The sequence below is a fragment of the Oncorhynchus tshawytscha genome, linkage group LG04, assembly GCF_018296145.1.
Source record: "Oncorhynchus tshawytscha isolate Ot180627B linkage group LG04, Otsh_v2.0, whole genome shotgun sequence".
NCBI lineage: Eukaryota > Metazoa > Chordata > Actinopteri > Salmoniformes > Salmonidae > Oncorhynchus > Oncorhynchus tshawytscha.
This window is the reverse complement of record NC_056432.1, coordinates 58,546,951-58,565,282: the sequence shown is the minus strand read 5'-3', so window position 1 is coordinate 58,565,282 and position 18,332 is coordinate 58,546,951.

Sequence of the window (18,332 nt, the reverse complement as noted above, 5' to 3'; positions counted from 1 at the left end):
GACCTCATCCATAGCCATCCCCAGTTGTGCCAGCTGGTCATGTTGTTGGTTAAGTAGGTATCCCTGTTCACCGACCATTTGGGAGATTAACTGATTAACTGCTGCTTCCATTTGTATCGGCAGTATTCTGTAACATTGATGCAGGGATTCAGGAAGCAGCTGCAGTTAGCGAGTTTAATAATAATGAAAGTAGAACGATACAAAACAAGAGAAACGTCTGACAAGGAAACATAACCAATACTGCCTGAAGAGTGATGCTAGGAAGTGCTAGATAAAGGGGGAGTAATCAGGGAAGTGATGGAATCCAGGGGCGCAGGTGTGTGCAATGAAGGGTTGCCAGGACTGGTGGTTAGTAGATCGGTGGCGTCAAGCACCGGAGAAGGGGAAAGGGACTAGACATGACATGGTTGAATCTGTGTTTGAAATTCACTACTCGACTGAGGTGTCACGCCCTGATCTGGTTCACCTGTCCCTGTGATTGTCCCCACCTCTCCAGGTGATGCTTATTTTCCCCAGTGTATTTATCCCTGTGTTTCCTGTCTCTGTGCCAGTTCGTTTTGTATGTTTAGTCAAGTCAACCAGCGTGTTTTTCCCCGTACTCCTTTTCTATTCTCTTTTGCTAGTCTTCCTGGTTTTGACCCCTGCCTGCCTGACTCTGGACTACTTTCCCGCCTGCCTGATCATTCTGCCTGCCCTGACCTTGAATCTGCCTGCCCTTCGGTACCTATTGGACTTTGAACTTGTTTTGACCTTTTGCCTGTACACGACCATTCCATTCCTACCCCTTTTTGGGTTAATAAACATTGTAAGACTCCAACCATCTGCCTCCTGTGTCTGTATCTGGGTCTCGCCTTGTGCCTTGACATGAGGGACCTTACATATAATTGTATGTGTGGAGTAGAGAGATGAGGTAGTCATTCAAAACTCATGTTAAACACCATTATTGCACACAGATTCCATGCAACTTAATATGTGACTTGTTAAGCATATTTTTTACTCTGAAACGTATTTAGGCTTGTCATAACAAAGGGGTTCATTTTTATTGGCTCAAGACATTTCAGCTTTTAATTTTTTATTAATTTGTTAAAGAAATTTTTGGAAAAACATCATTCTGCTTTGACATTATGGGGTATTGTGTGTAGGCCAGTGGCACAGAATCTCAATTCAATCCATTTCAAATTCAGGCTGTAACACAACAAATTGTGGAAAAAGTCAAGTGGTGTCAATACTATCTGAAGGCATTTTAAATGTATGGTTAGCCTCTGTGGAGATAGATTTCATGGAAGTTAGCAATTTGCATGATTTACCCTTATGTACAGTAAGTGACCATTGAATTCAATCATTACTGGAAAATGTATGTAACCACAGCTTGGCTCTAAATAACCTTTGAGCTGCCTCATTTCCTATACATTTTATAAAATGGGAAACCGATGGGAAGGACTTAATCTACCTCTTTATCTGAATAGTCCACTACAGTGAAATCCAAGTACCTATAATACAGTAATGTTCTTTTGTAGACTGTTTTGTTGTGTCTGTCACCCATAGTAGTGGTGTCAGTGTTCCTGTATCCAGTTGGTGGTGTGAGTCACATCCCTCCCTGTGAGTCCTAGGTGGCTGTGGCTGTGACAGGGCTGCTGGGGATCAGGGGAGCATGGCCTGAGACCTGCTGGAGACAGGAGATAATTGGGCAGAACGTTGCCCAGTGTGGCAATGTGGCCACCCAGGGGCTCCAGCACTAATCCATCACTCCCGTGAGGGGATTAGTCGAGGGATCACTATCTCCACTCCCACTCCATGGCACCAGATCTACTGGGGAGCCACTGGGGGTTTAGACTGCTGGAGCTAGTCCTGCAGCTAAGCACTCGCCCTCCCAGTGCCCTGTCCGGATGCCACCAACCTGAACCTCCACACAGGGCCAAGCCTCACTGCTCTGCCCCCCACACATACATTCATACACTACCTTTTGTCTGGAGGATGAACCTCTGACAGAGTTGTGACTGGTATTCAGTTATCCGGTGCCAGGTGAAGTATTCAACAGAAGAACAGGATATAGCCATTTAGATCTCCCTCTCTCGTTGTCTTCCCCCTCCCCATCACTCTCACCGGCCTAGCAGGATTCACAAGGTGCCTTTGTCAGGGTCCAGACCAGTAAGATGTTCAGCTGCTACCAGGGGTCACAAGGAGTAATTAGTGGAAAAACAGGTTGTAAATTGAGGCCTGTGTCACATCCTGTTTTAATTATGTAAATCAGTGGTATCACTTTTCTTTCTAATCATTAAGGGAATAATCCTCTGGGTTCTGGGGTTATGAGAACAAATGCCCATCATTTACAAGAATTTTCCTTTGGAATGTTTTGTCTGTCGAAGTCTGAACAATTCCAATCAGACCCCTGCTGGATCCAACAGAATGACTTCCTCAGTTACAATGAGTTTTTCTAACTTCTAAATCTATAACGCTGCAGCAATGGGAAATTGAGATACCAAATAAGAAATATATATATTTTTTCATTAATTCATAATAATTTGGTACTGTATTGTGGCTCTGAACATTTACTGATTTGTCAGACATGGATATTAGCATTGCCGTTATTCATTTCTGCAGTGATGTTTGTGTTAAATCTCAAGACATTTATAGCTGGAGGTTGTTTGTTACGATGTCTCCTCCAGCACTCAAAATATTTACAGGCCTATGTAAAAATATATTTAGCATCTGTATGAAGTTAACGGGGAAGGGTTGGTGATGAATGTATGTCCTGGCCCCACTATTTCACAATGTTAGTATTCTCCTCCTCACGTAACAATCAGGAACGGTTTGGAATTTTAAACATCCTCGGACCAATGGCTTCATGACAGACGCTTGTCGTTCTGTCTTTCACTCACACTTCTACTCCCTTGTTGACTGTTCATTCAGTCTCTTTCTCTCTCTCTCTCTCTCTCCCTCCCCCTCTCTCAAGTTTTTATTTATTTATTTAATTTATTTCACCTTTATTTAACCAGGTAGGCTAGTTGAGAACAAGTTCTCATTTGCAACTGCGACCTGGCCAAGATAAAGCGTAGCAGTTCGACACATACAACAACACAGAGTTCCACATGGAATAAACAAAACATACAGTCAATAATACAGTAGAACAAAAGAAAACAAAAAGTCTATCTACAGTGAGTGCAAATGAGGTAAGTTAAGGAAATAAATAGGCCATGGTGGCGAAGTAATTACAATAAGGCAATTAAACACTGGAATGGTAGATCGGCAGAAGAGGAATGTGCAGGTAGAGATACTGGGGTGCAAAGGAGCAAAATAAATAAATAAATACCAGTATGGGGATGAGGTAGGTAGATAGATGGGCTGTTTACAGATGGGCTATGTACAGGTGCAGTGATCTGTAAGCTGCTCTGACAGCTGGTGCTTAAAGATAGTGAGGGAGATGTGAGTCTCCAGCTTCAGAGAATTTTGCAATTCGTTCCAGTCATGGGCAGCAGAAAACTGGAAGGAAAGACGACCAAAGGAGGAATTGGCTTTGGGGGTGACCAGTGAGATATACCTGCTGGAGCGCATGCTACGAGTGGGTGCTGCTATGATGACCAGTGAGCTGAGACAAGGCGGGGCTTTACCTAGCAGAGACTTGTAGATAACCTGTAGCCAGTGGGTTTGACGACGAGTATGACGCGAGGGCCAACCAACGAGAGCGTACAGGTCGCAATGGTGGGTAGTGTATGGGGCTTTGGTGACAAAACGGATGGCACTGTGATAGACTGTATCCAGTTTGTTGAGTAGAGTGTTGGAGGCTATTTTATAGATGATATCACCGAAGCCGAGGATCGGTAGGGTGGTCAATTTTACGAGGGTATGTTTGGCAGCATGAGTGAAGGATGCTTTGTTGCGATATAGGAAGCCGATTCTAGATTTAATTTTGGATTGGAGAAGCTTAATGTGAGTCTGGAAGGAGAGTTTACAGTCTTACCAGACACCCAGGTATTTGTAGTTGTCCACGTATTCTAAGTCAGAGCCGTCCAGAGTAGTGATGCTGGACGGGCGAGCAGGTGCGGGCAGTGATCGATTGAAAAGTATGGCATTGAAGCTCGTCTGGAGGTTAGTTAACACAGTGTCCAAGGAGGGGCCAGAAGTATACAGAATGGTGTCGTCTGCGTAGAGGTGGATCAGAAAATCACCAGCAGCAAGAGCAACATCATTGATGTATACAGAAAAGAGAGTCGGCCCGAGAATTGAACCCTGTGACACCCATAGAGACTGTCAGAGGTCCGGACAACAGGCCCTCTGATTTGACACACTGAACGAGGCAATCATTTGAGAAACCAAGGCTGTCGAGTCTGCCAATAAGAATGTTGTGATTGACAGAGTTGAAAGCCTTGGCCAGGTCAATGAATATGGCTGCACAGTAATGTCTCTTATCGATGGCGGTTATGATGTCGTTTAGAACCTTGAGCGTGGCTGAGGTGCACCCATGACCGGCTCTGAAACCAGATTGCATAGCGGAGAAGGTATGGTGGGATTCGAAATGGTCAGTAATCTGTTGGTTAACTTGGCTTTCGAAGACCTTAGAAAGACAGGGTAGGATAGATATAGGTCTGTAGCAGTTTGGGTCTAGAGTGTCACCCCCTTTGAAGAGGGGGATGACCGCGGCAGCTTTCCAATCTTTGGGAATCTCAGACGATACGAAAGAGGTTGAACAGGCTAGAAATAGGGGTTGCAAAAATTTTGGCAGATAATTTTAGAAAGAGAGGGTCCAGATTGTCTAGCCCGGCTGATTTGTAGGGGTCCAGATTTTTGCAGCTCTTTCAGAACATCAGCTATCTGGATTTGGGCAAAGGAGAAATGGTGGGAGCTTTGGGGGTTTGCTGTGGAGGGTGCCGGCAGTTGACCGGGGTAGGGGTAGCCATGCGGGAAAGCATGGCCAGCCGTAAAGAAATGCTTATTGAAATTCTCAATTATAGTGGATTTATCAGTGGTGACAGTGTTTCCTAGCCTCAGAGCAGTGGGCAGCTGGGAGGAGGTGCTCTTATTCTCCATGGACTTTACAGTGTCCCAGAACTTTTTTTGAGTTAGTACTACAGGATGCAAATTTCTGTTTGAAAAAGCTTGCCTTAGCTTTTCTAACTGCCTGTGTATATTTGTTCCTAACTTCCCTGAACAGTTGCATATCACGAGGGCTATTCGATGCTAATGCACAACGCCACAGGATGTTTTTGTGCTGGTCAATGGCAGACAGGTCTGGAGTGACTATATCTATTCCTAGTTCTACATTTTTTGAGAGGGGCATGCTTATTTAAGATGGTGAGGAAGGCACTTTTAAAGAATAGCCAGGCATCATCTACTGATGGGATGAGGTCAATGTCATTCCAGGATACCCCGGCCAGATCAATTAGAAAGGCCTGCTCACAGAAGTGTTTCAGGGAGCGTTTGACAGTGATGGTGGTCGTTTGGTCGCAGACCCATTACAGATGCAGGCAATGAGGCATTGATCGCTGAGATCTTGATTGAAAACAGCAGAGGTGTATTTGGTGGGCGAATTAGTTAGGATGACATCTATGAGGGTGCCCGTGTTTAATTATTTGGGGTTGTACCTGGTAGGTTCACTGATAATCTGTGTGAGATTGAGGGCATCAAGCTTAGTTTGTTGGATGGCCGGGGTGTTAAGCATGTCCCAGTTTAGGTCACCTAGTAGCACGAGCTCAGAAGATAGGTGGGGGGCAATCAATTCACATATGGCATCGAGGGCACAGCTGGGGGAAGAGGGAGGTCTATAGCAAGCGGCAACAGTGAGAGACTTGTTTCTGGAAAGGTGAATTTTTAGAAGTAGAAGCTCAAATTGTTTGGGTACAGACTTAGATAGTAATACAGAACTCTGCCGGCTATCAGTAGATTGCAACACCGCCCCCTTTGGCAGTTCTATCTTGGCGGAAAACGTTATAGTTAGCAATGGAGATTTCAGGGTTTTTGGTTGTTTTCCTAAGCCAGGATTCAGGCACGGCTAAGACATCTGGGTTGGCAGAGTGTGCTAAAGCAGTGAGTAAAACAAACTTAGGGAGTAAGCTTCTAATGTTAACATGCATGAAACCAAGGCTTTTACGTTTACAGAAGTCAACAAATGAGAGCACCTGGGGGGTGGGAGTGGAGCTAGGCACTGCAGGACCGAAAAAGATGTAAAACTATATATACAAGGGACATGACAGGACAAAGATGTCTGACTGCTACGCCATCTTGGATACGAGATGTGTGGATACGAGAAGTGTGGTTTTAGATTGAAATGCACTGTAAAGAGCTGAAAATAGTCTTTTAAACCTTTTACTATTGTCTTGTTTGCCATTGTCAGACTCCAGTGTAATGCTGCTTGATGCTGATGGGATTACAGTGAACAGTCAATCATCTCAGAGAAGCCTGGAAAATTAGATTTGGGATGAAAGAACTCCATCAGCAGAGTAGTTGGGTGGAACTGCGACAGACAGGAGAGAGTGAGGAGTGTGTCGTGGGTAGGCCTACCTACATTGAACCCCACCCATTCTAACACACTGACTAGTTCACCCTCCAGTCAGCATTAAGCCGGCCTGTGATACCCTTAGCACTGCCTCTTTCATCTCCTTTCCGCCTTTCAGCTTAACGTCTCTGAATACCATATATACTGTACATTAGGAACACCGTCCTAATATTGAGTTGCACTCTCCCCTTTTGTCCTCAGAACAGCCTCAATTTGTCGAGGCATGGACTTTACAAGGTGTGGAAAGTGTTCCACGGGTATGTTGGACAATGTTGACTCCAATGCTTCCCACAGTTGTGTCAAATTGGCTGGATGTTCTTTGGGTGGAGGACCATTCTTGATAGACCTGGGAAACTGTTGAGCTTGAAAAAACCAGCACCGTTGAAGTTCTTGACACAAACCGATGCGCCTAGCACCTACTAACAAAACCTCTTCATTGGCACTTAAATATTTTTCTTTCCCATTTACCTCCTGAATGGCCTACATACACAATCCATGTCTCCATGTCTCAAATTGTCTGAAGGCCTTCTTTAACCTGTCTCCTCTCTTTATCTACACTGATTGAAGTGGACAAGTGACATCAATAAGGGATCATTTCTTTCACCTGATCAGTCTGGAAAGAGCAGGTGTTCTTAATGTTTTGTATACTCGGTGTATGTTTTTGTCCAATAATCCAATCATCATACTGTAGTTTCCAAGACAGGATTGTGAAAGAGCTGCCTAGGTTACGTAAGGACATGTCAAGCATACTGAGACAGACGGGCAGACAGGCGTCCAATCGCATCAATTACACAGGTGAAATGTTCTGCGGAATATGCAAGTCAGGGAAATGGCGTCTGGTTTACTTCATCTGGCAGGCCTGGCTATGTGGGGGCAGAGGAGTGGTGAGACACATCCCAAGCTGCATGGTGTCATTAAAAGAGCTGTGTGGCTTTGAGCAGTACCATAAAAATCTCTGGCCACTGTTCATCCCTTACATCACAAGTTCTTCTACATCAACGTCACTATTAATAGCACTGATTTATTTCATGTGGTTTTTGGTCTAGGAAGTCTGGGATGATCTTCCTCCCCTCTTGTATATGGCTCTGAGACCTTTGTTTGGTTTCAATTAAGCTCATGTTTAATCCTCCCCTGTGTATATTTTCTAGTTTTCAGATGCACGTCCAATTCCTTACTTGGAGACAGACAATCTTCATCTTGAAGTCACATGCCAAACATTGTGGAATTGTTTGAAGAAGTGAGATTTAGAAAGATGGTTCTCAATATCTATGTCAGTGTTAGTTTTGTAGATGACCTGGAAACGAGGTCACAGGCGAGCACATTTCTACATGTTTTGAATATTCCAAGTCAGTAGTACTGTAGTTAGATGAGGGATCTCAGCACTGGACTTGAAGCACATTCCATTGTTCAAGTAGAGATGTCTAGCTACTTGTTTTACAAAAATTATGTAAACACTGGTCTAAAAGAATCACTGCTGATACTAAGTAAAGTGCAAGAGGCAATTGCTTCTCCTTCGTACCATATATTTTGGGTAAGTTCAGAAAGCTAAGTGTACTGAATCTAAATAATTGTAGTAATCTGTAGACAACCGAAACAGCAGTATTAAGGTCTGTGCCAGTCAAGGCTTTAATCAGCATAAAAGCCTTCTAAGAGCACTGAGATGTGGAACATTAAACTAAATGACACAGGTAATGACTTTGTGTTACTGCATTACCTAAGGCGACTGGTGCCAACAGAACCCTGGATCTATAACACTGGCTCATTACGTGACCCATAATGCAATCAGACGACCTTTCCGTCTTAGGTCTACGTTCTATCACTCTGTGAAAGAAGGAAAACGGAAGAAGAGAAGTTCGTTGTCAGCTCTGATCTTGCTTTATCACGCTGGCAGAAATGAATGCTGGTTTGTATAGTCCTGTGCCCGCAGTGAAGCAAAACTTCCTCCTTTGTCAGAGGAAAGAGGTATATTTTTTGAATTCCATAGTGTGCTAAAATGCCTCTTCATTTGAGTAGTATGACACTCTGTATGAGTCTTCCGGGCCTCTCCTTGTTATAACCCTACCCAAATAAGCATATTTTATGTCAGCTCCTGTCTCGCTACAGTGAACCTGTCAACATTTTACTATGACTGTAACGTGTACCCATGATATGTTTCAGCACTTTTTTATTTCAGTGTCCTGCAGTCAATAGCTCTCTGTACTGAGTGCACTAGGCATAGAAAGAACAGTGTTTAGGAAAACACTGAGTTAGACAATGTTTGGGCGTGTCAAAGTGAAGTGGGCAGGAGGCAGTCAGGAGAACACTATTTTGATGTGAAATCAGGTATAGAGAGTAACTAAGGTTTTTCATAACAGCATTACCGTAGGGAGAGGTGTGGCAGGGCATCACAACCCTTCAAACAGACAAGCTTTATTAAAATATACCTTGCCTCTTGCAAGGTTATCAGGGGAATAATTTCTCTAAAAATAATCTATATTTTCCATACAGCTGACTGAACTGCAATTTCTCTGAGATTACAGATCTTGTCAGATGAAATGTCAGAATCCGCCCAAAACCCAGTATGTTCTGTAGTACTGGCAAGTATCTAGGTGTTTCTTAAAGATGGGAGCACATAATATAATACACTGATTTAATAAAAGTGCTGTCGCCACAGAGCTTTAAATAGTAATTTTCCCATGTGAGATATTTACTTTATATATATATAACACAGTGTTTCATTTTCATTCAGTCTTTACTCTCAAGTGAATCTGCGCCAGCTTGCCATATTCATTGGACTGTTTATAAAATATCTGTTTATCCCATGGTCATGAAATATAAAGAACAAACCTTAAATTTAACAAGCATATAACTCAATTGAAGGAGTAGATGGAGGAGATGAATGAGGACATTCTAGCACACTACTTAGCTCTTAACCCTGTCCACTACCACATCACATGCCACAGGGAGGGTCGGAGGAGTCTCGATAGATTCTCTATAGCTTTTCTTGGAAATTGTAACTAAATCAGTGGCTGAAAAAAAAGCAAAACCACCCAAAGGTCAGAATAAGGCTGAGAATGATTTCTCATTTAAAAAAAAAAACGAATTTAACCAGGTAAGTTAACTGAGAACACATTCTCATTTACAGCAATGACCTGGGGAATAGTTACAGGGAAGAGGCGGGATGAATGAGCCAATTGGAAGCAACAGCAGCACTAACCAGCATATCTTTAATATGAATGATGTGGATGATGACATTGGACACATATCTAAGCCCAAACCCCATGTATAAGGTTGCAGTATCACTGTACTGTGTAAACGGTTGATTTTTCAATAAAGTTCATCACCTAACGCATTTCAACCAACACTTAAGTGACAATAATGTCCATTGATTATATGTCTTTGGATGAGTTACAGTAAGAACCTACACAGTATTGTCATAGAAGGGTAGAACAATAGGATGCCCTAGGACACCACTACTGTGACATACACCATGTGTACTTAGTGTATTAGCTGCTATTTACATTGTGAGAGGTAGCTGAACCTGCAGTTATGTGCATGGAACAAAAACAAGACTTTGATTTGTATGTGCATCTGTAAGAAGCAATTTCAAAGAAGCCCGTAAATAGTGCTAGTGGAACCACTGGGACATAAATGGCCTCTTCTGCATAATTGCTGTGAGTCTTGAATTGTAGTACGCCTTGATTGCATGTTTAGTATGGGGTCCATTGAGACCTTCTATGTAATTTAGAAACTGACGATAACATTACATTTTTCTAAGACTATGAACTGGAGTCTTTTTTTCATGAGTCGGGAATAAAAGTCACCCTGTGATGGTGGCCCAATGAGGGGACCCATGTAAAATAGTGTCAAGAAAAATTACACTCTGAGGGGAAATGAAATTATATCCCAGGCTGCATCAGTAATTACCACGCTGAGAGAGACTTTAGCATGTCGGATGACATGGGGTAGATCTGCCAAGGAATGTCTCTGAAGCGCCTGGCTGTCTGCCTGTTTGGCTCTGCTCTGAGTGACACAGCGAGGGCTGGTCTTTCTCCGTGCTCCAGGATCAAAGATAGGCCTATCACATCATCTCAAGAGCACCAAGGAGGGAAGGGACAAAAGGGAAAACTTAATGAATATCAGGGTCTATGTAAATATGACAATGGGACATCTCTGGTCATCACTTTGGTCTCCCTCTCAAGTTGTCCCCTCACTTTATAATGCTCCCTACCGCTTCCCAACTCGGTAAAGAAAAGTGCTGCTATTGAGCCTACAGCCAACTATTGGCAGGAGGCATAGTGTCTGCCAAAACCCGCTGAGAAAACCCATGGGGAATTTGGTGGGAGGTAGTCTGAAGGAGAAGAGAGATTTTCAAAGCTCACTGGTGCATTGATGCATCTCACCCCCAGCTGGGTATGTTGAGATAGACCACCATAAATAACCACAGGAGGGCCAGTATACCTGACTTCTGAAGATAGGGCACTGCAATAATCACCTGATAGTGATGGCTAGGCTATTACCCTGCAATTTATGGCGCAATTCCACTAGAGGAACCAAACCGTGCTGGGTCGTGACGTGCCGGAACCAGCACTAACTAGCCTTGTTGGTTCTTTGTTGTTTTCCATTTGCAGTGGAACTGGAAACAGGACTAGGTTTAACTCGTGGAAAAGATTCTAGTGACTGCCATTTTTAAGTATGGAGGAGGGATACATACTGTGGAGTTATCTGGGCTATTTTGTGCCGTCCTTTTCATTTTTTTGGTTTGTGGGCAGCAATTGAGAGGAGACAGCTGAAAAGAGACAGAGAAACACACAATGTGTCATCATGCGAGGAGAGGATTGCTTCAGCCAGTTGACAGACCAGTTTATGCGTCGAAAGAAATAGCTCTCAAGAGAGGTATGTTTATCTGTTTAGCTAGCTGTTGTGCATCTGTCTTTGTGAATTGTTCAAAACCTTTTTGGAATGAGGACAGCTAAAATATTACAGTTTCTTTCAATAAGTTGAAGTCCTGCAAATACAGTATTACTCTTACAGTATGCTGTGTCATAGGCCCCTAGGAGGTATGTAAAATGCATCTATTTAGCTAGTTACATCATGTGTATTTGTCTTTGTGACAGATACACTACATGACTAAAAATGTGGACACTTGCTCGTCGAACATCTCATTCCAAAATATTGGGCATTAAGATGGAGTTGGCCCCCACTTTGCTGCTATAACAGCTTCCACTCTTCTGGGAAGGCTTTTACTAGATGTTGGAACATTGCTGCGGGGACAAGAGCATTAGTGAGGTCGGGCACTGATGTTGGGAGATTAGGCCTGGCTTGCAGTCGGTGTTCCAATTCATCCTAAAGGTCTTCGATGGGGTTGAGGTCAGGGCTCTGTGCAGGCCAATCATGTTCTTCCACACAGATTGCGGCAAACCATTTCTTTATGGACCTTGTGTTGTGCACGGGGGCATTTTTATACTAAAATGGGAAAGGTCCTTCCCCAAACTGTTCCCACAAAGTTGGAAGCACAGAATTGTCAATAATGTCATTGTATGCTGAAGTGTTAAGAATTCCCTTCACTGGAACTAAGGGGCCTAGCCCGAACCATGAAAAACAGCCCCAGACCGTTATTCTTCCTCCACCAAACTTTACAGTTGGCACTATGCATTGGGGAAGGTAGAGTTCTCCTGGCATCCACCAAATTCAGATTCATCCTTTGGACTGCCAGAAGTGAATTGTGATTCATCACTTCAGAGAAGGTGTTTCCAGTGCTCCAGGACCCAATGGCGGCGAGCTTGATACATTGGCATGCACATGGTGATCTTAGGCTTGTGTGTGGCTGATATGCCAAAGAAACCCATATCATGAAGCTCCGGACGAACAGTTGTTGTGCTGACGTTGCTTCTTAGAGGCAGTTTGGAAGTCGGTGGTGAGTGTTGCAAACGAGGACAGACAAATTTGACGTGTTACGTGCTTCAGCACTCGGCGGTACCATTCTGTGACCTTGTGTGGCCTACCACTTCGCAGCTGAGTCATTATTGCTCCTAGACATTTCCACTTCACAATAACAGTGCTTACAGTTGACCAGGGCAGCTCTAGCATGGCAGTAATTTGACAAACAGACCTGTTGGAAAGGTGGCATCCTATGACGATGCCACGTTGAAAGTCACTGAGCTTTTCAGTCAGACCATTCTACTGTCAATGTTTGTCTATGGAGATTGCATGGCTGTGTGTTATACACCTGTCAGCAACGGGTGTGGCTGAATTAGCCGAATCCGCAAATGTGTATATATAGTGTACACATTGTACATACCTAGGCCTACATCATATACCCTATACTGCAAAAGTAATATTTCAGGACTGTGTAATAGCTAGTTGTCCTCATTCAATACTGCAAGAATAATTTAGTAGAACATTCTTTTGAGAAACACTTCCTGACCTACATCAGACGATAATTAATCAACCCAATCAACTATATCATCTCTACCTATGCTATGGTGAGTTGATGTGTGTCCATTTGACAAAGAAACACAATGTTTAATTAGAGATATTTTTTCTTTCTTGTGTGTGATTTTCTCCCTCTCACAGGCACCAAACTCAACCAACACCCTTTGGACAACAAAGCGCCTGGACCAACAACAGAACTACTAGCATGACAGACCAAGCCTGGTACCAAGCTTAGGAAATATGTATATATAAAAACATTTAACACATTCAGTGCCTTGCAAAAGTATTTGGCCCCCTTGAACTTTGCGACCTTTTGCCACATTTCAGGCTTCAAACATAAAGATATAAAACTGTATTTTTTTGTGAAGAATCAACAACAAGTGGGACACAATCATGAAGTGGAACGACATTTATTGGATATTTCAAACATTTTTTAACAAATCAAAAACTGAAAAATTGGGCGTGCAAAATTATTCAGCCCCTTTACTTTCAGTGCAGCAAACTCTAAGCTCTCAAGCTTAGCCTTTTGTTAAAAACACTGTCATCTCAGATTTTCAAAATATGCTTCTCAACCATAGCAAAACAAGCATTTGTGTAACAGCTAGCACAGCTAGCGTAGCATTTAGCATTAGCATGCAACATTTTCACAAAACCTTAGAGTGTTTTCTTTCCAAAGCTGCCAATTATATGCATAGTCGAGCATCTTTTCGTGACAAAATATTGCGCTTAAAACGGGCACGTTTTTTTATCCATAAATTAAAAGAGCGCCCCCTATATCCAAGAAGTTAACGACTCCTGCGTGGCTTGACCTGTCGTTTGCCTGCCCCTGTTGTTATAGTTAACGTTGTTACTTCACACAGTCTTGGGTTTTACCTTGATTCCGTTCAAAAGCTTACACTCCAGGATGCTGGCCTTCTAGGCAGAGTTGCAAAGAAAAAGCCCATATCTCAGACTGGCCAATACAAATTAAATATTAAGATGGGCAAAAGAACACAGACACTGGACAGAGGAACTCTGCCTAGAAGGCCAGCATTCCGGAGTCGCCTCTTTTCTGTTGATGTTGAGACTGGTGTTTTGCGGTACTATTTAATGAAGCTGCCGTTGAGGACTTGAGATGCATATGTTTCTCAAACTAGACACTCTAATGTACTTGTCCTCTTGCTCAGTTGTGCACCGGGGCCTCCCACTCCTCTTTCTATTCTGGTTAGAGACAGTTTGCTCTGTTCTGTGAAGGGAGGAGTACACAGCGTTGTTGCCAGTTTCTTGGAAATTTCTCTCATGGAATAGCCTTCATTTCTCAGAACAAGAATAGACTGACGAGTTTCAGAAGAAAGTTATTTGTTTCTGGGCATTTTGAGCCTGCAATCAAATCAAAGTTTATTTGTCACGTGTGCCGAATACAACAGGTGTAGACCTTACAGTGAAGTGCTTACTTACAGGCTCTAACCAATAGTGCAAAAAAGGTATTAGGTGAACAATAGGTAAGTAAAGAAATAAAACAATGGTAAAAAGACAGGCTATATACAGTAGCGAGGCTATAAAAGTAGCGAGGCTACATACAGACACCGGTTAGTCAGGCTGATTGAGGTAGTATGTACATGTAGATATGGTACAAGTGACTATGCATATATGTCACATTCTGACCTTAGTTCCTTTATTATGTCTTTGTTTTAGTTTGGTCATGGTGTGAGTTGGGGTGGGTAGTCTATGTTCCTTTTTCTATGTTGTATTTCTGTGTTTGGCCTGGTATGGTTCTCAATCAGAGGCAGCTGTCGATCGTTGTCTCTGATTGAGAATCATATTTAGGTAGCCTGTTTTCCCCATTTTGGTTGTGGGTGATTGTTTGTGTCTCTACCAGACAGGGCTGTTTCGGTTGTTCTTTTGTTTACTTTGTGTTTCAGTGTTCAGTTATTGAATAAATTTAACATGGACACTTACCACGCTGTGTATTGGTCCGATCCTTCCTACTTTTCCTCAGAAGAGGAGGACTAAAATCGTTACAATATATGATGAACAGAGAGTAGCAGTAGCATAAAAGAGGGGGTTGGCGGGTGGTGGGTGGCGGGTGGCGGGACATAATGCGGATAGCCCGGTTACCCAATGTGCTGGAGCACTGGTTGGTCTGTCCAATTGAGGTAGTATGTACATGAATGTGTAGTTAAAGTAACTATGCATAAAGGATGAACAGAGAGTAGCAGCAGCGTAAAAAATAGGGGTTGGGGGGCACACAATGCAAATAGTCCGGGTAGTCATTTGATTACCTGTTCAGGAGTCTTATGGCTTGGGGGTAAAAACTGTTGAGAAGCCTTTTTGACCTAGACTTGGCACTCCGGTACCGCTTGCCATGCGGTAGTAGAGAGAACAGTCTATGACTGGGGTTGCTGTGCCTTCCTCTGACACCGCTTGGTGTAGAGGTCCTGGATGGCAGGCAGCTTAGCCCCAGTGATGTACTGGGCCGCAAGCACTACCCTCTGTAGTGCCTTGCGGTCAGAGGCAGAGAAATTGCCCTAGCAAGCAGTGATGCAACCAGTCAGGATGCTCTCGATGTTGCAGCTGTAGAACCTTTTGGGGATCTCAGGACCCATGCCAAATCATTTTAGTTTCCTGAGGTGATACAATCTTCGGCAAAATCATTCGCAAGGAGATTCCTGCAAAAATATTATTTGAAGATAGGCTTTGTCCTGCCCTCTTCACAACTGTCTTGGTGTGTTTGGACCATTCTAGTTTGTTGTTGATGTGGACACCAAGGAACTTGAAGCTCTCAACCTGTCACGACTTCCGCCGAAGTCGGCTCCTCACCTTGTTCGGCGTCATTCGGCGGTCGACGTCACCGGCTTTCTAGCCATCGCCGCTCCATTTTTCATGTATCCATTTGTTTTGTCTTGTTCCCTGCACACCTGGTTTTCATTCCACAATCAATCGACATGTATTTATTCCTCTGTTACCTATCATGTCTTTGTGTAAGATTGTTTGTGTTACGTGTATTTTGTCTATTAGTGTGTTTGTTACGCGCCAGACATTTGTCTATGTTCCGTGTTTTGGGCACGTTGTTTGTGCTTTTTATATTTTACCGGAATAAAGTGTGCGCCTGTTCACTTCACTCTGCTCTCCCGCACCTGACTTCGCCTCCAGTACACATCCACTACAGCCCCGTCGATGAGAATGGGGGCGTGCTCGGTCCTCCTTTTCCTGTAGTCCACAATCAACTCCTTTGTCTTGGTTACATTGAGGGATAGGTCGACAGGTCGAACCCACAAATGCTGATGCTCAAGATACTCAACTAATCTCATCTAATCTAAAGAAGGCCAGTTGTATTGCTTCTCCAATCAGAACAACAGTTTTCAGCTGTGCTAACATAATTGCAAAAGGGTTTTTTAATGATCAATTAGCCTTTTAAAATTATAAACTTGGATTAGCTAACTCAACGAGCCATTGGAACACAGGAATGACGGTTGCTGATAATGGGCCTATGTACGCCTATGTAGATATTCCATTTCCAGCTACAATAGTCATTTACAACATTAACAATATCTACACTGTATTTCAATTTTATGTTATTTTAATGACCAAAAAATGTGCTTTCTTTCAAAAACAAGGGTATTTCTAAGTGACCCCGAACTTTTGAATGGTAGTGCACCGTCTTTTAAGTTTTTAGTTTTTATCCGCTGGGAATACCCTACGACACTATTGTATATTCTATCTTCAACCAATGTGTGATTGTTGTTTAATAAAAGTGTGTAAATCATAGTATATCTAGTCTTTATTTCCAACATTTAAAATCGACATAAGTAAGCATGTTCCACAAAATTAGCTACAATTACATTATTTTCATTGTTTAACAATAGGCTAAATTCAATTAACAATAAATGAAAACCAAATTCACAATGCTTTTGGTGTAGTGCAAATTTAGGTGAATAAAAACTAAGTATTTTACATAAGAACTTCAGCAAGTTTTGAATATTGAAATGTCTGCTGCTGGTGTCTTATGTTGTTTTATGGCTTGGACAAACTTTGCAAATACAGCTATGAAGCTGTTGTTAAACGACGGTGTCAGTCCCACGTAGCCACTCTTGCTGTCCTGTCTGCTGCGCTGGCTGCTACCTCATCTTCACATAGATGATTGAAGTGCTGATCCTGCTGCTGACGCTGGGCCTCAAGTGTCTCCAGGTATGAGGCCTCAGTCTGAAATTCAGGTATTTGCTGGTTGTGCTTGCAGTGTGTTTTCTTTTCCTTAGGAAAATATATAGGCAGAAGTAATGGCATGTACAGTACAGGAATGATATGGTACAGTGTCACGTCCTGACCTTAGTTCCTTTTTTATGTCTCTATTTTAGTTTGGTCAGGGCGTGAGTTGGAGTGGGCATTCTATGTTTTGTGTTCTATGTTTTTTATTTCTATGTGTTTGGCCTGGTATGGTTCCCAATCAGAGGCAGCTGGCAATCGTTGTCTCTGATTGAGAACCATACTTAGGCAGCCTGTTTTCCCACTAAGGGTTGTGGGCAGTTGTTTTCTGTGTCTGTGTTTTCCATACAGAACTGTTTCGGTTTTCATTTATTTCTCTGTTTTTATTTGTATTCTGTGTTCAGTTTAATAAATACATTATGGACACTTACCACGCTGCGCATTGGTCCGATATTTCATACTCCTCGTCAGATGAAGAAGAAAATCTTTACATACAGACTCCAAAGCAAACCTGAGGGCAGCCAGTGTGAGTGCAGTTTTTTTTCTCCAACCATGTATTGTCTCGTCAAATGTATTAAATATTATCCTGCAAAGGCCAGTGCGGGGCCAACCAGATCTACCAACTAGATACACCAGTGATGCAAATAATAAAGGTCTTGGGTCAGAATATGATTCATTGAATCTATCAGGTATGAAGGTAAGACCCAGATGCAGACCATGTCGAATAAACAATAGTTTAATATCCCAACAGCAGGCAGGGGTCAGTAAACCAGAGGTGGGGCAATGGTACTGGGCAGCTGGCAGGGTCAGGGTGAGGCAGAGGTTGGTAATCCAGAGGGGGGCAATGGTACCGGTCGGCAGGCAGGGTCAGGGGCAGGTAGAGTGGTCAGGCAGGCGGGCTCGGAGTCAGGACAGGCAAGTGTCAAAACCAGGAGGGCGAGAAAAGAGAGACTGGAAAAGAAGAAGTTGAGACACAAAACGCTGGTTGACTTGAACAAACAAGACAAACTTGCATTGGACAAACAGAGAACACAGGTATAAATACACAGGGGATATTGGGGGAGGTGGGTGGAGACAATCACAAAGACAGGTGAAACAGATCAGAGTGTGACAGAATCAATGTAACAGTTTTATATGTAAATTCCTATATCCTCAGTGGAAGTTAATAAAAATGGTGAAAAATCGTGAAAGGTTATTTTAGATAAAACTATACTAAATATATTCATATGTCACCAAATAATTGATT